At 34.3% G+C, this 19,818-nt stretch overlaps 1 long non-coding RNA gene across 1 annotated transcript; it reads right to left on the bottom strand.

Moving 5' to 3' along the window:
* Window positions 1-15,263: 15,263 nt before the first annotated feature.
* On the bottom strand, window positions 15,264-16,951 carry LOC141397381 (uncharacterized). Its single transcript, XR_012411387.1, has 2 exons — window positions 16,587-16,951; window positions 15,264-16,217 (listed from the first exon to the last, which is right to left on the bottom strand). It is a non-coding gene; the product is annotated as an uncharacterized lncRNA (long non-coding RNA).
* Window positions 16,952-19,818: the final 2,867 nt, after the last annotated feature.

The following is a 19,818-nucleotide window of genomic DNA, read 5'->3' as shown; positions in this document are numbered from 1 at the left end:
CGGACACACATCGCTAAATCGCTTTATCTCGTCGAGATATGAAGTTTGGTATACCACATGAGGGGTCTACGACGAATATTTCGCGGCGTTACATGAATTTTTGGGAAAACAAACTTATTATACCCTTTTCCACATTGTGGTATAGGGTATAATTGTATTCTTGAAAGTAAACTAAACTGAACTAACACAAGGAACGGACCAAGTTGTAAATGGCAGATACCTTTAAATTTGAAAAATATTTTGTTAAAATGTATAGTTGTGTCAATCTAGTTCAACTGAACGATCTATGAAACAACTGCGTATACCTAATATCACAATGTAGTTTTAATGACGTTACTCATACGTTTTTGAATTAGTACAGTAAACTAAGAACTTGTCGAATTTTAGGTTGTAAAGGGTAACGATTAAAATGTATGCTTGATTCCGGCACCATAATTTGAGGTTCTCAACGCATGGGGGAGAATCCAGACTTAATAAAATGTAAAATTAATTCTTTTGGTATACGATTTTATATATGTAAGAGGTTTTACTTTTCTTAGAGCACAATTTCAGTCTTACCCCCTGTTTTTGTAACTATTTTTTGTTCGTTCGTCTATATTCGTAATAATTTGGGCATCCATAGCTCAGCCCCTAGACGACATACAGATCTAATTCTTCGTAGATACGTTCTATATATAGTTAAGAATTCCTCATTCAAATTTCATCGTTCCACATTTGTGCTAAGGCGAGTAAATCGATCTACAAAATTTGACAATTCGTGTGAGAACATAAAAGTTTTTTACAAAAACAGGGGATTAATTTTGCTGTCCCCACTTCGATGTTGAATGTCAAATAACAGCTATATTATGAGATAATTATATAATAACGAAGTAGTTATACTTAATTTACTCCTTTTCGCACATTTTGAATCAAATATTTATCAATTATGAGCAATTATGCACCTGTTTTACAAAACCAGTTTAAACCGGTTAACCGGTTTTGAAAAATTTTGAAAACCGAAAACCGGTTTTTGAAAAAGATGAAAATTTCGGTTAACCGAAAACCGTTTTGTTTGGAAAAACCGGTTTTTTGGACACCCTATTCATGACAATCCGAACAAAATTGCGACCCGTAGCGTGATTACAAAAAAAAAAGGAAAATGGGATGCATTACCGACTATTGTGATATCTCTGTTGTTTGACCACCTACGACAACCTACTATACATCGTTGTAAACGTGATATCTTCTACTTTCACTAGCATGCCCTATATAGATGCGCTTTGAAATAAAACGTTGACTTTTTCTCCAAATAAGTTTTTTTTGCCCATTCCGACCCCTGAATATTATGCGACCATCACCAAAATCAATAGGCTTCTTCCCCTCCGGGACCCTCATCAACGCCCAAAATTTGTTGACGATACGATCAAAATTGCGACCTTTAAATGTTCGATGCCAAATATGCCATTCAACCATGGGTGCAAGTGATCTGGCATGTCATCTTTTAAGCATCTTCATCGATGAATTTTATATGAGCGTGGACCCCAAAAGATGCTATTCATTTTTGGACCCAAAGCCTGTCATTTACACCAATGCTTTGACATGTCATTTTCACCAATGCTTTGGCATGTCATTTCCACCAATGCTTTGGCATGTCATTTTCACCAACCCTTGCAAAGACATTATCATTACGACGGGAGTTTAACAACGTTGGTTGTGATTTCGAGTCTCCGACAGCATCAAGCCTATTGTAAATAATTAATCTTATATATTAGAAAAAAAAATTGTATAAATAACAAGTGAGCCAAGGCTATAGTCGGGTTGGGGCCGACTATGTGATACCCTACACCACTACCCCTGTGCATAAGCTTTTGACTGTTAAAATTCAAAATATTTAAATTGGGATAACTTAGGGCCTTTGCTCTGAATGTCTCCATTAATACAGGTCAATTTTGTTGAAACGCATTTAAGTACATCGTCAGTACAACAATAAAAAAATGGAAAATTGGGATGTACGCCAACCATCAATAGGCTTCTTTCTCTGTGAGACCTTCATCAACCCTCAAAATTTCGTGAGGATCCGATCAAAATTCCGACCTCTAGTGTTATTGCACAAAAAATGGAAAATGGGATGCATTACCGATTATTGAGATATCTCTGTTGGTTGACCACCTATGACAACCTACTTCACATCGTTGTAAAGGTGACATTTTCTACATTCCTTGCCAGATTTTGCTTTCGATATACCTCTTACAGAAGAGAGATATTCGCTTTAAAATAAAACGTTGGCCTTTTCTCCAAATAAGTTTTTTTTTTTTTTCAAATTCCGACCCCCGAATAATAGCAATAATAATAATATTTTTCAATTTCGTATTTTTAGTACAAATAGCGTATTTTTAAATTATATAATCCCAGCTTTGTTCCTACACCCAACACCAAATTTAGTACCTTAACTATTTAAAGTGGTTTTGGTATCAACATGTTACCCAACTTTTCCTACACATAGGTCATGGTAGAATAATAAAAGGTAACCTCATTTCAAAAAAAACGAATATACATCTCTGCATTTCTCTGTAATTGATTCTGTCTGTAATTATGTCTTGTGCCAGACTATGAAAATTTTCATGAAAATGATTTGAGCTTATGGGTAAGAAGGGAGAAAGGGAGCTCCTTCACCTCTGCTCTCTCTTAAAAGCTAAAAAATGTTCATTTGTTATTTTGAGTGTCTGGCACAAGAGTAAACTTGTAATTGAATGTTTTTTATATTTTTTAATGAAAACATATTTTGGATGTGGTAGTAATGGTAAATTTCAGTGGAAGTAATAATAAATTTCAACGTAGAATTTACATCGGGACCATGGTTTAATAAGAAAGGTTAGCCAAAGCTTTATGTCAATTTAAATTTTTTCATTCGAGTATGCTTAAAACTTCAAAACAATATAAACAAACTGTGTATGTGTGTGTGTTGTTTGAATAATATGCCAAACAATTTTAAAAACAATCGAATTCAATGATTTTTAAAATTGTTTTTAGACCATTTGTATGGAAGAAATTGGTGAGATTTGCATTGAAACAATCAGTTTATCATATTCACAACTCGATTATGTGGAGAAAACTTAACTCTTCATTCATTTTTCGCGTTTTTTATAAAATACTCAAAAAATACATTGTAAACAAACCCACTTGTTGCTTTTATTTTGAAGTTTTAGGAATTCAAGAAAAACAAGGGTTCTATAGATTTTTTCATTTAAATCTACCTCTTTACTTATACCATGATCGGGACATTCAGTGACAGAAGAACAAGTTAATAGCGATATCTCAAACAATGGATTTGGAAAGACTTCCGAAGGATTACGTCCTTAGCTTCACGAGGATATATACACTTTGATACGACCAAAAATGTCTTTCACCAATATATTGGTTTTGAACCTCAAGTATGTTTGGACGGAATCCGTTTCAGACAACTTGAAGTCGAGGTCTGGCCGACTGTCTGTCGTGATCTCTCAATATTTGTCCAAACATAGTTTAAGTTCGTAGATACCCAATATCGGTCTAAACCTCATCCAGAAAACTTCAAATTTTTAGCTATAATGGTGCGCACGATAACTTTCGAATGGATCAACCGATTTGGCCCATACTATGCACCTCGTAATGTTTTGTCCAAACGTTGATGAAGTTCCAATCCGCAACTCTTTCGGAAACCTCACTTAAAAAAGTTCGGATCGTGTTGGAATCTTGGATGGATCATTCTTCACGTGCTATTATAATAATAACATCAGTTCAAAGTTGGAACCCCAACACAAAGATAGGAGTTGGATCAACAATTTGCAACGTTTATAATTTCAGAAAAACATGTTTCTTTGGAATTTTCAAGCAATGTTATGTTTTTACTTAAATAAAATTTTTAATGTATTTGACATACACACATACATATACATATTTGTTTACAATGGGGTACACATACATTTGCAGTCATTTTTGACAATGAAATGTTGTCAAACATAATTTAAAAAAAAATTGTAATCATATGATTGCACGAGGTTACCTTTTTTAATTATACCATGCACATAGGTAAACGTTTCAAAAATTACTTCCTTATATTCAACACTAGCAAAGTGCCCGCTACTTCGTATGCGCAAAGGATATATAAAACAAATAAACAGTATATAATATGGAAATGGCGAACACTGAAAATTTTATTGTACTTATACGAATTTTATTCAATAGTTATTGTTATTTTAGTACTGTTCGTACCGCTTTAGTTCGATTTTCAAAAAGATCAGCCGTATCTAAACCTTACATGTTAACAGCTAGACCAACATTGTACACCAATACTCACACTAAATCCAAAAAAATACAGATTCCAGCACTGTCCCTACACCAAATAGTACGATTTTCCAAAACTACCTCAATCCTTCACTTCACCAGTAACCTTTATTCCAAAAAATAGGATTCCAGCGCTATCGGTGCACTCAAATTGTACCGTTTGGTATATTTCGTGGTCATAAGTACGAATTTCAAAAACTACCTCCATGTCTCAATCTTACGCTCCAATCGTAGTCTTACTAAATTCCAGGATTCCATCTCTATCCGTTTCCCCAAATACCCACTGTACCAAATTTAGTACCATTTAGTAATTTTCGTACACATAAGTACGAATTTCCAAAACTTGCAGGTCTAATCGTTCACTCAAATCCAAATTGTACCAAATTTAATACCATTTAGTACTTTTCGTACCCATAAGTACGAATTTCCAAAACTACCTCAATCCTACTCTTCAACAATAATCTCAATTCCAAATTTCAGGATTCCAGATTCCAAATCCCAATTGTACCAAATTTCATACTTTTCGTTCCCATAAGTACGAATTTCCAAAACTACCACAATCCTACACTCTAACAGAAATTTCAATTCCACATCACAGGATTCTAGGTCTATCCGTTGAGCCAAATCCAAATTATACCAAATTTAGTGCTTTTCTCAGTTACAAATTTAAGGTTTCCAGCTCTATTCACCCAAATCCAAACTGTACCAAATTTAGTATTTTTCTTACCTGTAAGTAAGAATTTGCAAGACAAACTCCATCTTACACCCCAACAGCAAGCTTAATTCTAAATTTCATTATTCCAGCTCCGTTCGTTCACCCAAATCCAAATTTGGTACTTTTTGTACCCATAAGTATGAATTTTCAAAACTACTTCCCTTTTACACTCCAAATGTAGCCTACGAAGTACGAATTTCCAAATTATCTCAATCGCTTACTCTAACATCAATGTTAATTCGAAATTTCAGAGCTACAGCTCTATCCGTTCACACTAAATCTAAATTGTACCAAATTTAGTACCACTTAGTACTTTCCTAACCTTAAGTACGCATTTTCTAAACAACTTCCATTCTACAATCCAAAAGTAGCCAATCTTAAACTGCAGCAGCAATTTTTATTCCAAATTTCAGAAATTCAGCTCTATCCGATGAATCTTAATTGTACAAAATTTTTTTATTTTTCGTAACCCATAAGTACGAATTTCCAAATTATCTCCATCCCATACTACAACATCAATTTTAATTCAAAATCCGTTCAACCTAAATCCAAATTGTATAAAGTTAAATACCATATAGTACTTGTCGTACCCATAAGTACGAATTTTGAAAACTACTTCCATTCTACTCTCCAACAGTATCCTTAATTCAAAATTTCAGGATTCCAGCTCCATCCGCTCAACCTAAATCCAAATTGTACAAAATTTAGTACAATTTAGTACTTGTCGTACCCGTAGGTACGAATTTTCAAAACTGCTTCCATTCTACTCTCTAATAGCAACCTTAATTCAAATTTCAGGACTCCAACTCTATCCGTTCGCCCAAATCGTAATTGTACCAAATTTAGTACCATATAGTACTTTTCGTACCCATATGTACGAATTTTAAAAACTACATCCATTTTACTCTCCAACAGTAGACTCAGTTCAAAATTTCAGGATTCCAGCTCTATCCGTTCAACCTAAATCCAAATTGTACCATTTAGTAATTTCAGGATTCCAGCTCTATCCGTTCGCGCAAATCGTAATTGTACCAAATTTAGTACTTTTCATACCCATAAGTACGAATTTTCAAAACTACTTCCGTTCTACTCTCCAACAGTAGCCTTAGTTCAAAATTTCAAGATTCCAGCTCCATCCGTTCGTCCAAATCGTAATTGTACCAAATTTAGTACCATTTAGTACTTTTCGTACCTATAAGAACGAGTTTTCAAAACTACTTCCATTCTACACTCTAACTGCAGACTTAATTCAAAATTTCAGGATTCCAGCTCTATCCGCTCAACCTAAATCAAAATTGTACAAAATTTAGTACCATTTAGTACTTGTCGTACCCATAAGTACGAATTTTCAAAACTGCTTCCATTCTACTCTCTAACAGCAGCCTTAATTCAAATTTCAGGATTCCAGCTCTATCCGTTCGCCCAAATCGTAATTGTACCAAATTTAGTACCATTTAGTACTTTTCGTACCCATATGTACGAATTTTAAAAACAACATCCATTTTACTCTCCAACAGTAGCCTTAGTTCAAAATTTCAGGATTCCAGCTTTATCCGTTCAACCTAAATCCAAATTGTACCATTTAGTACTTTTCGTACCCATATGTACGAATTTTAAAAACTACATCCATTTTACTCTCCAACAGTAGCCTTAGTTCAAAATTTCAGGATTCCAGCTCTATCCGTTCGCCCAAATCATAATTGTACCAAATTTAGTACCATTTAGTACTTTTCGGACACATGTGTACACTTTCCTAAACCACCTCCTTATGTCAACCGCACCTTTTAACCTTGATTCTCACACCAAATTTCAACCTTTAACCTTTATCCGTTCACAAAATACGAATTGGTACCAAATTTAGTACACTTTAGTACTTTTCGTACCCTTCCAGTTTGAATTTCCAAAAACCCAGCCTTATCTGACCTTTTCGGACCAAGAGTGACCCACACCCAAAATTTCAGGATTCTAGCTTCAGCCGTTTCGTCTGGGCGTTGATGAATCAATCAGTCAGTCAGTCAGTCAGTCAATCACTTTTCTCTTTTATTAATATAGATATATCCTAACCCCAATTTAGTTTTCCTGTTCCCCTGAAACCCATTTGAGGACTATTTATTAGTTTTTGTATAAATAAGTACGAATTTTCAAAACCTCCTCCCTACCTCCACTCTAAACACCAATTGCTAATCTAATATCGAATTTATTTAGCACTTTTCGTACACGATTTTCCAAAATGTACTTTCATATCTCAGCTCTATCCGTTCACCTAAACCCAAATTATAGCCAATGTAGTTCCATTTAGCACTTTTCCATAAGTACGAATTTCCAAAACTACCTCAATCCTACACTCCAACAATAATCTGTTCCCGCAAATACAAATTATAGCGAATTTCGTACCATTTAGTACTACTTCGTGCACATTAGTACGATTTTCCAAAGCTACCTCCATATCTCAATTCTATATTCCAACAGTAATCTTAATCCCAAATTTCAGGATTCCAGCTCTTCAGATCCAAATCATACTAAACTCACTACCATTTAGGACTTAGGACCTTTGGTACATCTTTTTTACTCTTCATCAGTGACCCCCTTTCCAAATTTTAGGATTCCGGCCCTATTCGTTAACCCATACCCAAATTGTACTATATTTAGTACCATTTAGTATTTTTCGTATAATTTTAATTCGAATTTCCAAAAACCTTTCTTTTTTACTCTCCATCAGTGACCTTCATTCCAAATTTCAGGATTCCAGCTCTATTCGTTCACCCAAACCCAAATTGTACTAAATTTAGTACCATTTAGTACTTTTCGTACCTTTATAGCTCGAATTTACAAAAACCTTTCATTATTACTCTTCATCAGTGACCCTCATTCCAAATGCCAGTATTCCAGCTCTATCCGTTCACCCAAATCCAAATTGTACTAAATTTAGTACCATTTAGTACTATTCGTGCACTTATAGTTCGAATTTCCAAAAAACCTTTCTTTGTTACTCTCCACATGTTACCCTAATTTCAAATTTCAGGATTCCAGCTCTATCCGTTCACACAAATACAAATTGTACTAAATTTAGTACCATTTTGTACTTTTCGTATCCTTGTAGTTCGAATTTCCAAAAACCCGTTGGTACATCTTTCTAGCTCTCCATTAGTTACCCTCATTCCAAATTTCAGAATTCTAGCTCTTACCGTTTGCCTAATACAAAGGGTACCATGTTTAGTACCTTTTAGTGCTTTTCGTACACTTCTAGGTCGAATTTCCAAAAACGCAGCCTTATCTCACCCATACACACCAACAGCAACCTACACCCAAAATTTCAACTTTCTCAGTGAATCAGTCAGTCAGTCACTCCCCTCACTATTCTTTTATATATATACATAGATTTTCTGTGCCAATATATTGTAAGAGTAGCTTGGCACATAGCTCTTTATCGCCAAAAACGTTTTTTAACTGAATATGTATTTCCAGTCTTTCTTTATATGTCTGGAACGTTTCCACTTTAGGATTGAATGGCTCAAAATTCGAAATTATATTGACGCTTGTACTTGTTGTAGGTTGCTGTTGTGCTAATGCGGCCGTCATAGAGGTTATGGCCTCCAGCAATTTTTGTAATTGATCGTTCTCCTATTTTTGGTAAATTGAATTGATTTATGATGCACTGTTTATTCTCGTCGCCAATTGTTGTGTCTGCCCATGTCAATAATTAATAAAACGCGTACTGGTTAATTACTAACATTAAAAACTTTAGCTCTGTTCCAGAACTAAAAAGTTTTTACAATTTTTACCACTTTTACACATTTTGCGTTCCCGTACACAATATTTATATGAAAATCGTTTACGAGTTTTACAACTTTTACGACTTTATAACTTTTGGTCTGTTCCAGTAGTGGGATTCTGTATCTCATTTTTGTTGTTACCGACAAAAATCGGTAAAATTAAATCGCAAAATTATGACTAAAAACATAAAGAAAAGTTGGCATCACTGTTTGTGTCGGTAGAGGCTAGCGACTACTTTTTATTCATCGTTAACTTACCGAAAAATTTCGTTAATTATCGAAAATATAAGCATTTTAATTTTACCGACAATTATCGATAACAGCAAAAATGAGTTACAGAATCCCACTACAGAACTGCAAGAATCTACTAATTTTTACTATTTTTTTCGATAACATAAAGGAAAAATTGTTATCGTAGTAAAAAGTAGTAGCTTCTTGCAGTTTCTGGAACAGACCATTTATATAACCAAAAGTCTACTTCGATTTCTAGTCTAGAATTCGATTAATCGACTTTTTGGTCTGAAAGGTCTAGAAATAGAGCTGGCAAACCATCGATATTCCCAACATTAGATATTTTCGATATAATGTTTTAAAATATCGATTGCTATCGATATTATCGTTAAGTTGTCATCGCAATTAATTTGGAGATGAAAATGGCGGAAATGTCAATGATTTTCTTGAAATTATGTAAAAGTAGTTCACAAAAATGTAAAGGAGAATAAGCAACTACTTTTATTTTATAAAAAATGTAAAAAAATATATTTTACTTTACCGAAAAATGTGTACGTGAGACTACGGACTTACTTTCTTACACACACATAACCGAAAAGCAGCGAAATTTCTATTTATTTCAATGGATTTCAGGTTAGGGGTTTTTGTTCCGATAATATCGATAGTCAAAACTATCTATCGATACTGAATTTTTAAATAGTAATCGATATTATCGATAGTGGCATCGATTTTTTTACCAGCTCTAGTCAAAACTGATCGTGTATAATGCCATGTTCATACCATCATTTGAATCACGTCGTTCGTTCTCATAATTACGAACACGAATTAACCCGTTCATACGACATGGTACACAATTCGAGTAAAATTAATTGATATCAACTGAAAAATATTTGTCCTTCTTACAGATATCTATATTAACAGCCTGTTCATGTATGTCGACCGAAAGGTTTCTTGCGCTTCGGAAGTGGGAAAAAATCATTTTCTGTTCATGTAAACACCTTCGAAACGAAAATTTATGCGACCGACAAGCCCTACGAAATAACACGTAAACGTACACTTTTCCATTAAATTTGGGTTTATGTATTTCGAAAGGACTGTCTCTTATAGAAAGAGAATGTCAAAATCACTCACTTGCTTTGTAGCTGCCGAGTAGAATATAAACTCGCGAATAACACCGAAAATCTTAAAACAAATTTATGCAACACATTCTTGAAACAAAATAAAAATTTTACAGATACGTTTCAATGGCGCTTTCATTCATTATTTTGAAGAAATCAATTAAATAAAATAATTCAAAATACCGACACATTTTATTTTTCAAACAAAACAAATCACACATATTCCAATATTTGTATGTATATGTGGATTTTGTTTTCATTTCTCATTTGGCTCTCATTTATGGAACATAGTTGTACAAATGTACATTCAAATTAGTAGTATTTCGGATAGGATACGTAACGGCAGTCGCACGATAGTTTGCGAAATACATGAACGCATTTTTAGACGGAAGCGAGTGACTGCTTTCCTTTCGTACGGGTTTCCGTGCGACATACATGAACAGGCGGTAATATATAATATATCAATATTAAATTATATTATTTTCATTCATTTTTTCTATTTTTTTCTCAAAATTTTGGTGTTTTCAGTATATTTTAAAAATTTTCTATTTTACAAATTAACGAGGGAGACCTGCCTAAATAACTTTTTGGTATACAGACTTTCCCGCAGGCATTTGATTTTTGTTTCTAAATTTGTATGCAAATTTGAAACGAAGGACAAGAAATGCAACTGCAATGAAAGAGGAGACAACATTTGCTATGATTTGAATGTATACTAGTCGTTAAACCGTTTTCTTTTCATTCATGTTTTGCAGTTTTTCTAAAAAGGTTTGGATTTTTAAAACATTTTTAATTTTTTATTTTTTCTGTCATAATTTATTTCGATAAATTATCTCATTTGTTAGAGATGGGACACATTTTATCGTCGTTCTGAAAGTAATTTAAATCGAACAATGTTGTTCGTTCTCAAATTTTTTTATGGGAAATGAAGTAATTATATCGTAATTTGGGTTCGAACAACGAATATAGAGCAAATTAGCCTTAGTATGAAGAAGGCTTAAAGTATAGTACACATTGACAAGCATCGAGGTCTATTTCGTGAATATCAAAGCATATCTGAAAATTTTCTTTTGTAATCACTAAATAATACCGTATATATGTATTGTATTTAAAACGTTTTTAGCTAAATAAAAGTTGTTATTTGCCAAAAAAACTGTCCTAAAAGTACGTTGACTGTCAGTTTTGAATGATAGTGTGTACTTCCCTTAACTCGCATAACAATTCACATCCGACGAACAAAATAGTCAAAAGTTGGCATCACTGTTTGTGTCGGTAGAGGCTAGCGACTACTTTCTATTCATCGTTAACTTACCGAAAAATTTCGTTAATTATCGAAATTATAAGCATTTTAATTTTACCGACAATTATCGATAACAGCAAAAATGAGTTACAGAATCCCACTACAGCTGATGTCATACATCTGAAAAAACATATGGTGTGATATAGCCAATAGAAGTATACATATATGTTTTACCCAAAAGAAAAGTCTATGTGACAATTAAGCTGAAAACACATCCAACGTTTGAGTAAAGTTTTGTGTCATTTCTGGTAGATGAACATGGCACAATAAGAAGGTAATCTCATTTGTAAAAACCGTCCTTGAGCTGCCAAATACAACCATTCATTCTAAACAATATGAAAGTTGTTGTTATTGTATGTCAATACGTCCGTCGATACGTCCGAAGATTTGCATTACCACCAATGAAACCAGGTAACGTAATTTGGTGACTATGTGGGTTCGAGTCCTTGGCTTTCCTTTTTCACTTGCAAATAATTTCAGATCATCAAGCTTAACTCTAAACGAGAAAATTAACAAAAATCATTAAAAAAATGATCTTCGCCATAAAAGGCAAAATTTCAAAAAATAAAAAACAGGCTGAGCCCGGCTGGGATTTGAACCCACGTCCTTGAAAAACATATCAAAAAATGTTGTCATGGCGTGTTAGCGTTCAAAGCCAACTCATAACTTCAAAGTCAGCGCAAAAAGCGTTTGTCATGAAGAATACATTTCTGTGGCCAAGTATCCGCGTTAATGTACAAAAACACATTTGCATTTGAAAAACGATAAGTTCTAGGACAGAGAAGCCATTGCATAGTCGATACGTCCGAAGATTTGCATTACCACCAATGAAACCAGGTAACGTAATTTGGTGACTATGTGGGTTCGAGTCCTTGGCTTTCCTTTTTCACTTGCAAATAATTTCAGATCATCAAGCTTAACTCTAAACGAGAAAATTAACAAAAATCATTAAAAAAATGATCTTCGCCATAAAAGGCAAAATTTCAAAAAATAAAAAACAGGCTGAGCCCGGCTGGGATTTGAACCCACGTCCTTGAAAAACATATCAAAAAATGTTGTCATGGCGTGTTAGCGTTCAAAGCCAACTCATAACTTCAAAGTCAGCGCAAAAAGCGTTTGTCATGAAGAATACATTTCTGTGGCCAAGTATCCGCGTTAATGTACAAAAACACATTTGCATTTGAAAAACGATAAGTTCTAGGACAGAGAAGCCATTGCATAGTCGATACGTCCGAAGATTTGCATTACCACCAATGAAACCAGGTAACGTAATTTGGTGACTATGTGGGTTCGAGTCCTTGGCTTTCCTTTTTCACTTGCAAATAATTTCAGATCATCAAGCTTAACTCTAAACGAGAAAATTAACAAAAATCATTAAAAAAATGATCTTCGCCATAAAAGGCAAAATTTCAAAAAATAAAAAACAGGCTGAGCCCGGCTGGGATTTGAACCCACGTCCTTGAAAAACATATCAAAAAATGTTGTCATGGCGTGTTAGCGTTCAAAGCCAACTCATAACTTCAAAGTCAGCGCAAAAAGCGTTTGTCATGAAGAATACATTTCTGTGGCCAAGTATCCGCGTTAATGTACAAAAACACATTTGCATTTGAAAAACGATAAGTTCTAGGACAGAGAAGCCATTGCATAGTCGATACGTCCGAAGATTTGCATTACCACCAATGAAACCAGGTAACGTAATTTGGTGACTATGTGGGTTCGAGTCCTTGGCTTTCCTTTTTCACTTGCAAATAATTTCAGATCATCAAGCTTAACTCTAAACGAGAAAATTAACAAAAATCATTAAAAAAAATGATCTTCGCCATAAAAGGCAAAATTTCAAAAAATATATTGTTTGTTTACATTCTTTATTCTTTTGAAATATTTGCTCTGTTCCAGAACCTGCAAGAAGCTACTATTTTTTACTACGATAACAATTTTTCCTTTATGTTATCAAAAAAAATAGTACAAATTAGTAGATTCTTGCAGTACTGGAAAAGACCAATTGTGTATATTAAATGTTTTTTAAGTATTTTTCGAAAAAATTGGTAATAAAAAGTTGTAAGCGTTGTGCAAAAAATAAACAGGCATCGCTGCCCATGTGGATATATTGCAGTTGTGTGGAAATATACTAAAATATGCAAAAGGAAATCGGAATTCTTCCATCTTAATAATATGTAAATATTAGCCTTACATCTACTGCCACACAGTCCACCAGCGTACTGGAGACCACCTCCCATCCATCGCAGCAGAAGAACGCCAGCTGCCAATGCAAACGCGAGTGGTTTTAGCCTAGTTAAGATCCGTACAATGCAGACGCCTTAATTCGTATTGGGGATGCAACGGGTCCATGCTGTAGAATTTTTAAGTCCACACACAGATGAATCAGAACATGGTAACTGATATAACACTCGAAGGAACATATTTGCTACAACAAAAACCGACCTGGTAAGTCAATTTACCACTTTCAAGCTGAATACGAAATGAGAAAAGACAAATAATATTTGTATGCGCTTTTTAATTTCATAGTTGGAAATCTGCAGATCTCGGAAGAAGGATGCAATGTTCCTCAATCCAAGATGACCAGCACCGGTTTATCTCGCCTTCTCAAATCTGAAGAAATCCGTAACGCACTCCTTGACTCCGCAAGAAAGACTTCCGTCATTGTTGTCGTCTCAATCCATTGTCCAAAATTCGTCAACTTATCAAGTTATATCCTTATGTCGGGGTTCGCCGCTGCTCCCTCGCTTTGGCTGCAGAAAAACGTACCATTGCTGCAGATAAGGTCAAGAAGTGGAAAAAATTAAAAAGCTGACGTTACTGATTTTTATCTTTCTAGGCCGTTACAAAGTGGATCCACCCATTGGCCAAAAATAAAAAAAATAATGTCAAAGTTTTGGTACAACATCTGGCATATCCGCAGCTATGACATGGAGCTTTTTAAAAATATATTAGTTTTTGTTTCATTCAAACGAGCACTTCTTAAGAATGACTCCAAAATCAGAACATTTGTTGTGAGAACACCCAATATTTTAAGTGCCTGTAAATATATTCTAAATATCGCGAAACTTATACGTATTGAAAAATATTGTAGTGGATTTTGAAGGAGGGGATAATAGCTTAATTTTCTTTAAAAAACAGTGTTTGAGAGTGTTGTGGAATTCCAGTTATCTGTATGTTTTCTTAGTCCACCAGTGCCCACCTCGGGATTAATTTTCCAATGTAGGTCATGGGTTTAAGATTATTCAGTAGTAATATCAGCTGCCATCTAGTGCCAGACTATAAATGGTGGGTCGCTGACTAAACTGCCTTAGAAAAGGGTTTCAATGGATATATTAGCGTATAATACCGATATCTGACCATGTACATTAACAAAATTGGCATCAACGTCAAGGCGAAGAAATCTTCTTCCAAATTTGTCTTATATGGGCGGTGTCTGCTTTCCTGGAAGAACGCTATAAGATCTATATTAAAATTTTTTGCAATTTTCAGACAAAAATATCTATTTTTTGATCCGCTAAATTGGTTGGATTTTATGTTGTTTTGGAGATTGTTTTGTTTCTAGATGCCTATTTCTGCATCATAAGATAGTCGGGACTTTTATTCATGCAATTTTGTATTAACTGCATAAAACGATTCTTACCGTAAGCCCCCTCCAGAGGGGAAGGGGGGAGAATGTTACGCTCATGCTTTCTTAAAACAATCTTCGCAACAGCACAAAGCTTTAAACGACGAATTAGCTTGATATTTACACTTGAAATATTTTTGGCCACTTTCTCCATACAAGTGGATCCACTGTGCGTTAGTATTAAAAAGTTACGAAGAAATTTTGTAATATAGTTTTTTTTATTAGATATTTTTCTGTAACTATAAAAAACAATAAAAGGAGAAGTAGACATAAATGTAGAAATAATAAGTCTAAATAAATAGCATTGTATGTGTTTGTGGGGTAGGTATCATATAGTATAGCAACACATTCCGATTGCCTGACATCGATGCTATAATTCCAAAATGAGTTATCTAAAAACTTAATTTAGACAATTTTTTATGCTGATATGTCCTCGTCCTTTATATGTATTGAATCTTCATGAATTTTTGATAGATTATTTGAAGATATTGGACCATGATTTGGCATACATGTGGAGTTCTTAATAATGTTGATTTTAGTGTCAAACATTACTCATTTCCAGAGCATCTTTTGTTTTCCATAGAAGATGTTGGGGAAGCAGAAGATGATTGAGTTTCATGGAATGACGCCAAAGGTTTTGATTTAGTCTTTCCTTGATCAGGGGTTTCGATATCGCAAACACTTTTAGAATTTTGAGTCATGAGTGTGTTGCTTTCTGTGGCAATTCGTAGTTGACCTGTCACAGGTTTGTCTAGTTTCTTAGCAAGTGAACCCTTTGAGGTATTGCGTGGTGACTGGGTGGAAAATTCAAAGAAATTATCCTGGTTATTGGATGCCGCATCGCATCCACCATGCTCTTGTCTTTCATAGAGAAACAATTTGGGCAACAATTTTTATTTTGTTATTGTTTCACTTTTATCTTCTTCAAATCTAATGGGCTGTGGATGAGCCATTAACATTCCAATCCACCACGAGCATCACCGCTGGCGACTTCAGATTTATTGGGCTTCATTTTTTTTAATTTTTTTCCGAAGATCTGAATTTTTAGGTGGGGGAGGAGTTGGTGTTATTGAAACCTCTATTGTTATTGTGTTGTTCCATGCAGCGATGTTTCCAAAATTGTTGACAATTGTTTAATTAATTGTTTGGGAAACTTCTGGTTAACACAGGTCTCATAGCATCGAAGAAACCACCACTGTCACAACCCGCAAGCAAATCTCCCGATATGGGCTGTGCCATTGTCTGTCGAAAATTTGAAATGGCAATTTATTTTCCCTTAAAATATTAATCAAAATTTGAAAGAATAAAATTTTATTACAATTTGAAATTGTAAATATAACTGACATATGTATATATGTTTTAACATATACAAAGTTTGTCAAAAACATTTTGTCAATGAAGGGACGGCAAAGCAAATACAACTATGCGAGTTGTGAGCGTGAGGTTACCTTGTATCATTGTATCATGGTAGATGAATAAAATTATTCTTTATTCTTCTACCAGAAATGACACAATACATTACTCAAACGTTGGATGTGTTTTCAGCTTTAATGTAGTGCGTTAAAAGTTGTTATTTTACAATGCAAAACCACTTATATTGTGGTATGTGTCTGTGTGCGTTATAAACGAACTATCGTTGCAGTCATGATGAAATTATAAGTGACGTAAATGGGTGGACGTCATTGTGGATTCATAGTATGAAAACTTTAACAAAGTTTTTTATTTATTTGATGCTGTTGTATTGCATGACTTTATTAAATAGACCTTAGTTGAAACGTTCTCCCTAGAGAACAAGGCACAATTTATAAAAAATATTCCCGAATTGGGGAAAATCCCTGAAAATGCTGTTAACAAATGATTTTTTTACTTATCACTTCGAAGACGATTACATTTAGTCGTTTCGGCGTCAAAAAGATACTACTGACCGAGGCTAGGGATAGGTAAATCGACTTTCGATTAATCGATTTTTTCAGTCAAATGTCTAAAAATCGACTTTGACTTTGGATGGAAAATCGCATAACTCTAAAGCCACACGCACGAAACTTTCCCATTATTTTGGCGTTTATAGATATAGTTCCATACTCTTATGTTACACGCTAAAACTTTCATACGAAACTTTCCCATTATTTTGGCGTTCATAGATCGGGTTCCATACAAAAGTAATTTTATGAAATTAGTGTAATGGGGAACTCGACCTAAGAACGCCAAAAAATGGGACAGTTTCGTATGAAAGTTTTAGCGTGTCACATAAGAGATACTAAAGTAATTTTATGAAATTACTGTATTGGGGAACTCGACCTAATGTCATGTTCACACGAGCGTTTCAATTACGTTGTTCGCCTGTCGAACGACGTACACGAATTAACCCGTTTCCACGACACCATTCGTAATTAACAGAAACATAAACAAAATCTCTTTTATATTTGTTTCCTTGTTTTCACGAAAATTAGGACCGAAAACACATAAAATATACATTATATGAATAGGAAAACAATAGATTTTCCTTTAAATGTATCTTCTATATTTATCTACACACATTTCTTTCATTTTTTCCATAAATTCTGAATAATTTTGTATTTTCAATATATTTTTATATCTTTCTATTTTCAAAATTAAAGAGAGAGAGAGAGACATGTCAAAACAATGTTTGTGCATACAGACTTTCAGTTATTTGTTTCCTTTTTGTTTCTGATTTTTTACGCGATTTTGAACTAATGGACAAGAAATGTGTGTGGAATTAAGAAGGAAACACAACCATCTTCCTTCTGCATCTATATAAAATGTTTAGTTCATTAATTTTCATTCATCTTTTTCCTTTTTTCTAAAAGTTTTTGTGTTTTCAACAAATTTTTCAATTTTGAATTTAGACATGTCATAATTATTTTTTTCGATAAATTCTCTCATTTGTTAGGGATGGGACATATTTTATTGTTGTTCGGAGAGTATTTCTACTTGAACAACATAGAAAAATCTTCGTTCGTTCTCAGAATTTTGTATGGGGAATCAAGTAATTTATTCGTATTTGAGGGTCGAACGACGAATAGAGAACGAACGACGTACCGTGGAAACGGGCTATAAGAACGCCAAAATAATGGGAAAGTTTCATATAAAAGTTTCAGCGTGTGGCTTTAGAGTAACTTTGTCCATTCTCTAAAGCCACATGCTGAAAATCGATTTTTTCAGTCAAATGTCTAAAAATCGACTTTGACTTTGGATGGAAAATCGCATAACTCTAAAGCCACACGCTGAAACTTTCCCATTATTTTGGCGTTTATAGATCGAGTTCCATACTAAAGTAATTTTATGAAATTACTGTATTGGGGAACTCGACCTAAGAACGCCAAAATAATGGGAAAGTTTCGTATGAAAGTTTCAGCGTGTGGCTTTAGAGTAACTTTGTCCATTCTCTAAAGCCACATGCTGAAACTTTCATACGAAACATTCCCATTATTTTGGCGTTCTTAGGTCGAGTTTCCCAATACAGTAATTTCAAAAAATCACTTTAGTATGGAACTCGATTTATAAACGCCAAAATAATGGGAAAGTTTCGTATGAAAGTTTCAGCGTGTTGCTTTAGAGATTGATTGCTGACTTGGCGGTTTTCCAGTTTAGGCCGTTTTACAGCTTCCAAAGAAAACTCGAAAATCGACGAATGATCGATAATATGTGTGTTCGTTTACTCAAAATTTGTACAAATTGTTACTGGATCTTGTTCGTTTACTCTACAGCACAATGCAAAAGATCTTAGTCGATTACAAGAAGTTACTGGACTTGTACAAATTGTTGAGTAAACGAACACACTTTATAATCGATTTTCTGCGTTTATGAAAAAGTCGAAAGTCGAGTTTTAAGCGGGGTACACACGATCAGTTTTGCTCAAATAATCGGTTGCTTGCCAGTGTGGCCGTTAATTTTTGTCAGTCATCAAACAGCCACAAAATATTTTGTGTTTGCTGGACAGTTACCGACATTTCCGGCAGTCAAAAATTATGGTGTGTACCACGCTTTAGGACAACTGAAATAATCGCCAGAATAAAAAATCGCATTTTTTGTTTTAGACCAAAATCAAACGTCTACACGGAGATTAGTTAAACCTAATTCCGCAACAGTACAATTTGTAGCAAAAGGACAACAACAGGGCTCTTAAGGTAAAAAACACAATGTATTTTTCTTGTTTGCATGGCTGTATTTCTCGTAGAAGAATAAAGAACGGCTTACAGTTTATACAGTTGGCCATTCAGAGTTCTGTTAACAAGGTTTGACAACAAACATAATATATTGTTCATTATTGTGATTTGATTTCCTTTGTATTTTATGTCACAATAATGTATTTGACAGCAAACTAAATAGTTTGGGCTGAAGGGCCAACTGTATAAACTGTGGAACGGCTAAGACGAAAGATGTAGGTTGCCTTTTTGCTTTTATTCTTTTACTAGAGCAAAGCGAAGAAAGCAAGCAACGAGCTGATTAAATTTCGACATTTAAGACATCGGTACAGAACAAGCCTCGCCGGCTGCCTTTTTTGTTCCGCTTCATTTCAACACAATAAAAATAAAAGAAATCTCGTTTGGATCTCGTACATGATTGTCTGGCCTTATTAAGTCTAAAGCCACACGCTGAAACTTTCATACCAAACATTCCCATTATTTTGGCGTTCATAGATCGAGTTCCATACTAAAGTAATTTTATAAAATTACTGTATTGGGGAACTCGACCTAAGTCCTGGTCCACACTAGTATGAATTTCATTGAAAA

Source organism: Musca autumnalis, unplaced genomic scaffold, assembly GCF_047663935.1.
Source record: "Musca autumnalis isolate F117 unplaced genomic scaffold, ASM4766393v1 scaffold_3, whole genome shotgun sequence".
Classification (NCBI taxonomy): domain Eukaryota; kingdom Metazoa; phylum Arthropoda; class Insecta; order Diptera; family Muscidae; genus Musca; species Musca autumnalis.
This window is presented reverse-complemented; position numbering and strand designations above follow the sequence as displayed.